Raw genomic sequence first — 7,637 nt, forward strand, 5'->3', positions numbered from 1 at the left:
ACAACCCCCCACGGGTACACCTTGACGTGGTGGGGTGGCTCAGTACTTGGATGGTTCCTTGAGGTTTATTTTAAATTTTTTTATTTGGGATAAATCTCAAGGTGCCTGAATGGGAAGCTAAGTACCCTTTCGCGTCGTCGGTGCCGTCAACGTGCCGCGGACGGCAAGCGCTTCGTTACCGCGTTTTCGCGTTTAGCTTTTTCGCGTCATCGCGTCATCGCGTTTTCGCGTTGGACTTTCTCGCAATCCCAATTTCATTTATTTGTCATCGAGTTGTCATCTTCCGACGTCAATTAACTGGGATGTCTCATTAAGTCGTTGCTGCAACGATCTTTTTCACGCCTGGTGCAACGCGGCACTTAGATGATGCCGGTCGCGCACGGATGCCAGTACTGTGTATGTGGGCGCGCGGTTTTGAGCTTTTGCTCAATTTCGGCTGATTGAGGTCACGCTCTGCTTCGGGCTCCAGTTCGGTACGGATCGGTTAGGATTCGATCGATTGCTTGGAATCGTCGTTAATGGATCCCTTCTCTTGTTCCGTCTGAGATAGGATATTATGCGCGGACAAGAGTCGAGTGAACTTCATTCGCGTTGATTCCATCAATCGATAGTTTTCTCCCGTTTCGGACTTAACTCTTGTTCGGAGGTAAGATGCCGTTGAATTCCCGACCTGTTGACTCGAAGATGACTCTTGTAAGTGAAACGGGATTTTCGCTCGTACCGAAACCGGGAGTGCCGTTTAAAGTATATATATATTAAATATATACATCGCGCGATAAAACAGAAAATTTTTAATCGTATCGAATAGTGCGGGAGTGCCGTTCAGTATCGCGCGTAAAAATGCGGAAGTAGCGATATAAAAATATCGCACGTGAGTGCGGGAGTGCCGCTAAAAGTATCGCGCGTTTAAGACTGAGAGGAGGAGGAGGCCTAGGAGAGGCATCGGGCTCCGGCAGAGCAATCTTCTGGTAAATAATTTCTTTATTTGTAATTATATATTAAATATAAAATATATATATTATAATTTAAATTAAACAATTAATCATGTAACGTGTCGATTTTTTATTTATATGATTTAAATAAGAGGGGATTAAAGATAAAGATTTTTAAATAAAAGCTATAATCTTGTAAAAATATAAGCTTTTATAAAATTAGTGAAGATAGAGGATTATTAATAAATGTTGTTTTTTTTATTTTATAGAATTATTTTATTAATTTGATTATTATTATACATATCATATATATATATATATATATATATATATATATATTATATCTCATATATATATATATATATATATATATATGTATATATATTATATGTATTATATCGAACATAATTCAATGCATACAATAATAATTTTTTGAAATATTAATTATTTTAAACTCCGCTACAATTTGAATCTTCTCTTTATATGTTATAGATCGACGCAGCAAACCTGACGATCTGAGAGGAGGAGCAAGCCTAGGAGAGGCATCCTGCATCAGCGGAACAACCTGATGGTATTATTATTTGTATATTATCTATTATAAATTGCATTAGTTTGATTCACTTATTCAAATGATTTAAACAAGAAAGATTGAAAGAAAAAGATTTTATATAAATCCTATAAAAAAAGTTTCGATTTAAAAAATAGGTTTTTTACAATTTATAAAATTATTCCATATTTACATATTTGTTTATTATTGCTCGTATCGAATATAAAATTCGTTGCTTACAATAATAATTGAATATAATAAAAAAAAAATATGTATATATATATATATATATATATATATATATAATAAAATATTAATCATTTTAAACACTGCTAATTTGAATTTTATATTGTATGTTATAGACTTATATATATAAATATTTAACGAATTAATCGAATGAATGCATTCCGATTCATCTTTTCGTGTGGTATATATAAATATTTAACGAATTAATCGAACGATTGCATTCGGCTTGACACTTTACTCGCCGCGTTACAGTGAATATCGCGCGAGAGAGACAGGCAACATGCACGATTTCGACCGTCCGCGCGCAGACGAAAAACGGCCAATTTATATCTCGACTTTCGGATGCGATAACGATTTCGTTCTTTCTGCATAAAATTCTACACCATTTCGCGGCACTACCGTTTAAATCTCGTCTCGATCGCCCGAGGAGCGGCTGACTTACAGTGAATATCCGAAATCTGCTTCTTGGATTCACACTTAAGTGTAATATTTATATATATCGAATAAAAAAGCGAGTCGCAATCAGTCGAATAGTGAATTAAATATTTATATATACCAAACGAAAAGATGAATCGGAATTTGTTCGATTAATTCGTTAAATATTTATATATATAATTATATATATAATTATTATAATATTATATACAATATAATATTATAATATTATATATAATTATATATAATATTATATATAATTATATATATATATATATAATAAAATATTAATCATTTTAAACACTGCTAATTTGAATTTTATATTTGTATGTTATAGGCAACGTAGCTTCGAAATCGACTCCGCTGTTGCGCATCAGTGTCGGTAAGTCAAAAACTTTTATTTAATTTTAAGGTAATGGATTTGTGGAGTTTATAGATCCGTTACCTTAAAATGATGGGCTACAACAAATTAAACAAATTACATTTAATATATATATTAACTTTATTTATATATTAATACGTATTTTAACTTTAATAGTTCTTTTCAATATATAGTAATACAGCATCTTAGTATGCAAATTTAAAATTAAATAAATATAAAAAAAAAATTTAATTCTTTATCAATTCTTTATCACAGTCAATTATTTATTTTGTTTAATAAAGAAATGCTAATAATTTTATTAATATTTTATATAGTAATTTATTCTTTTATAACATGCGGATTTTGTTTTAATTTTTCGTAGTCCATCTATTTATGTAGTGTAACATATCAAAAACTTTGCTTTGACTGTTATAAATCTAAGTTATTGATTAAGTAAATCATATATAATATTCTAAAAAATTAGTGAATAAGTAAGTAAATATAAAGAAAAAATACAATAAAAGATATAAAAATGTATGTTCAATTAATTTTATTTTATTATATAATTTTATTATATTTTTAATATATAAGTTTATTATAAATTTTGTTACAAATATTTTATATATATACGTATAACATAAAAATTTCAATCAATCAATTTTGATGGATAACTTAATCTTATATTAGTTAAAGCAAAGTTATATTAAAATGACAATGGTCGTTACATATTACGACTATAAATGAGTAAAATTACGCTGATTACGCTCAATTACGCGAAAATAAATAACTCGCAACGAAAGGAGTTGTTCTCCTTTATTGATCTTAGAGAGGTCTCTGAACTTTTTGGCTAAAAGTAGCCAAATTAAATACGGTCGTGATCAGTGAAAGGTAGGTTTAACTGATCCGACGAATTATTTTAAATGAAATGAAGAGGATGACCAAAATATTGGTGAGAAGTAAACGAAAAGTACATATGTATTTCTACGTGCAATAGCACGCAATAAAATAAACGCGTAAAAATAAAATAAATGAGTCCGACATAAAATACATGTTAAAAAATAAATCAAGACGCGAAAAATAAATGGCGAAAAAAAAGAAATCGGTTCGCAAATCGTGTTTAGGGCACAATTCCTAAATCGTAAATAATCGCGAATTCTTGCTGGCCTAATCAGCAAATAAAACTGCTATAGTTTTTAGGATTGGTAGGGCTGTTAGGATCAGTAGAACTGTTAAGATCGATAAGATTGTTAGGATTTGTAGGATTGTTAGGATCAATGTAGGGCTGTTAGGATGGATAGGGCTGTTAGGATTGATAGGCCTGTTAGGATTGATAGGCCTGTTAGGATCGATAGGCCTGTTAGGATTGATAGGGCTACTAGGATCGATAGGGCTGTCAGGATTGATAGGGCTATTAGGATCGATAAGGATTGTTAGGATTATTAGACTATGAAGTGTTAGACTAGTATTTTATATAATAAGATAATTACTATATAATATACTATAAAGTACTATTTTCCCTTATGGAAACATAAGATATAATTTAAGATCGCAAAATTGTATATTATATTATGTAAAATTGTATATTAATTGTACTTTGAAAAAGCTGTACAATCAAGATTGATGTATAATGTTTGACATCATTCTTGATTTTTTAATAAATATTTACATTGCATATATAATGTGAGTTACATGTAATGTGGATGTTTAATAATTTGATTGTAAATTACGTTTTTATATATACGAATTATATTATTAATTATATTAATAATATAATTCATATATATAAAAATAAATATAATATAGTAAATACTGTATATCATTACAAACATTTTATATAATGTTAAGTTCAAATATAAATGCTATCATTATCTAATAATGTCGATAATTAAGATATATTAAGATTTATTAAGATATATTAAATAAAGCTAAATTATATATTAGAACATAAATAATTTCTTGAATTTTTTAAATTTACAGTTTATATATATATATATATATATATATATATATATTCGATTTCATAGAATATTGTCATTTATCAATTTAAGCAATAAAAGACGTACTTATTTTGGAGCATTTTTGCGCAAATTTGCAACTGATACTCGACTTATTTGATAGAGATAGCATCATTGTAATTTATATTCTATATCTATACTATGTATATAATCAATAAAATTGTAATTTATATATTGTAATAATTTATATATATATATATATATATATATATATATATATATAATTGAAAACACGAAATTGAAAAAATGCACATAATTCATAACGCAAAAGTTTACAAAATTAATATATATCCAATAAATACTTGCTGTCTGTTAGACATTTTATTTTAAAATTATTCTAGAATTTAATAGTCTGTTTTTGATACTATAGTTAATAAATATGGAAAATTTTTATTTCCAAATTTCGTAGTTTCAATTATCTTTTTAATTATTATAATGCGTAACATAAAAATGATTAAATAATGTATGTGATTTGATATTAAGCCAACGATGCAATATTAATTTCTCACTCGCGAAATTTAACACTTGCTCTTTTGATAATGCAAAATCGCAATTTTACAAAATTATTTAGAAGTTTGGGATTTTGTTAATTAAATATATTCGTGAATTTCAGAATTGAAATTAAATATTTGTTAAATAAATGAATAATATTTGTTAAATAAATGTATAATTAATATTACAAACATCGCGTTTTTTTTCGTCTTTTTGGTTTGAGGCGCGATTGCTATCTTATTGTTTTTCGTGTAAATACTTTTATTGCAGAAATATAATTTCTCGTCGGTTCTTGAACAATTAATCTACAACGAATTCAATGCCTCGTTGAAAATTATGGGTTTTCGTTACAGAGCTGGAATTAAACTCAGATTTTTTCGACAGTTCCTGGAAGCAATGGTTTTAACAATGAGTTAACGACAGATTTTTTAAAAATCGAATCACGAAATTATAATTAAATAATATACTTTGAATAAAGAATCTTTTCTTCTTTTATTAAATCTTCTTCTGTTATTATTATTCTTAATATTAATATCGGTTTAAAAATTTTTTATCTCTTTGGAAAAGACTTATTGTTAGTAGTAAAGCATTGAGCATGGATATAGCTATTATATAGAGATAAATATTAATTTACCAAATAGGTAAATTTAAATTGTAATTTATTTGTTCATCTCTGAACTTTTTTTAACAAAATATATGGTTACGAACGAATATGTTTTATTAATTGACTTTTAATTAACTTTACTTTTGATCTCTTTTGAGAGATCATTTCTAGGTGTTGAACATCCTGCCATTTTAAGCCATTAATATTAATTTTTAAGTATAATTCGCTTGATATTTTATAGAAAATTTGTTAGATATTTTACATGCAGGAAATATATGCGCAAAATATGACACATTTGATAAAACTTTTCTTTTGTTAATTTTATAACAATAATATTATATTAATACACACAAATATACATGAAATGTACAAGTACTAAAAAATTCGAGGCAAGTCGAATGGGTACCCTGATATCAGTAAGATATCGACATATTAAAATATTATTAAATATATTATAGAAGAATTAATAATTTTTTATTTTATGTTGCGAAATATTTAAATACAAAATTTTTCAAAATCTTGCTGTTATTGGGTTCGATTCGTCTCGAACAGTTGGTACCCGAAAATTATTGTACTCGTACATTTAACAAGCGATAAAAGCGCATATGTTTCATGGTTCTTAAACATACTCGTTTGTAACCATGCACAGTTCCATAAAAATAGTTATATTATAATAGTTTTATTATTTATAGTTTTATTATTTATAGTTTTATTATTTATTAATAAAAAGACATTTCTAAATAATGGAAGAACATTTTTCGCGTAAATTTCGATCTTGTGAATGAAAGATAGTGATGATAATTGTCATTGATTCATTGAAATGTTAAAATCATTGCTATTGGAAGTGGTCTGAAAGATCTGAGATTCGTTTCATTTTGCAGCAGAACTCTTGACATTTAACGAGTTGTTTAATTTTCCTTCGCGGATCAATCTCGATAGAATTCTACGTAAAACATACGTTGAAAAAAAGTCGCTGTCTAATTTAATATTGTTCTTCTCGGATATTAACTGACGATCGGACGAAATTATTTTAATCTTTCGAATTGTTATCATCAGATTATTCGCGAGATATTTTCATCTTATATTTAATTGCAATTATTATTTTTTTACTTGATCGTTGGCTTATACAAAATTTCACTTATTTTTTCACGTGTCAAATTTTCTTAAAAAATTAAAATGTATCAATATAAATACTTTTCTTTTTGTAATTAAAAGATATAATTGATGATAAGATATAGTAATTGATAAAGAAATATAATAGATAATGTAAATGTGTTGACGATTTTTTCATCGCAACTTATTCATATTACGCAATCCTTAATAAGTTTTGTAATGAAAAGTCGATAATTAATAAATATCACAAATAATTTGAATCGTCTGTTTGAAAATCATTTGATTTAATTTTGAATGAATGTTGTGTGCATTTCAGACATTTTCATGTAATTTTATTTCATAAGATATTTTATAAAATAATTTTATAAAATAAGATATTTTGTATTAATTTATAAATATTATAATTAATATATTATAATTATATGCAATTATATTATATAAGTATATTATATTTTATAAAATATGTATGTTATATTCTACAGTTCAATATTATTATTGTATATTATATATCGCATATTTCCCTTTATTTTATGAAATAATATATTTATTGTATTTAAATAAAATAATTATAATAAAAATTTTACCTCTTCGATGGTATCTCCACCTTAACGAAGGCATTTGCCGGGTGAAGAGGTTTGAGTACTCTAATGATCCGGAGAGCTATGTCGGCGGTAATGTATTTAGATAGTAAAAATAATCATTTTTATGTCATTTTGCCAGTCAAATCGCGTCAAAATGAGATCAAAATGACTATTTTTGCTATCTAAATAGTTACTGGTAAGGTCACCTATGCCGGACAGGTCGAAGGGGAAGAGTGAGACTAAGAGAGATACTGTAGTTATTTATTATAGTAATATTTTATAATAAAAGCTATATATATATATATATATAT

General features: G+C 26.8%; 1 long non-coding RNA gene across 1 annotated transcript; it reads left to right on the forward strand.

The window, feature by feature from the left end:
• The first annotated feature begins 896 nt into the window (after positions 1–896).
• Positions 897–2,615, forward strand: LOC112639369. Its single transcript, XR_003123477.1, has 3 exons — positions 897–968; positions 1,425–1,503; positions 2,498–2,615. It is a non-coding gene; the product is annotated as an uncharacterized LOC112639369 (long non-coding RNA).
• Positions 2,616–7,637: the final 5,022 nt, after the last annotated feature.

This window comes from Camponotus floridanus, unplaced genomic scaffold, assembly GCF_003227725.1.
Source record: "Camponotus floridanus strain SB8 unplaced genomic scaffold, Cflo_v7.5 scaffold6, whole genome shotgun sequence".
In the NCBI taxonomy this organism is placed as follows: Eukaryota; Metazoa; Arthropoda; class Insecta; order Hymenoptera; family Formicidae; genus Camponotus; species Camponotus floridanus.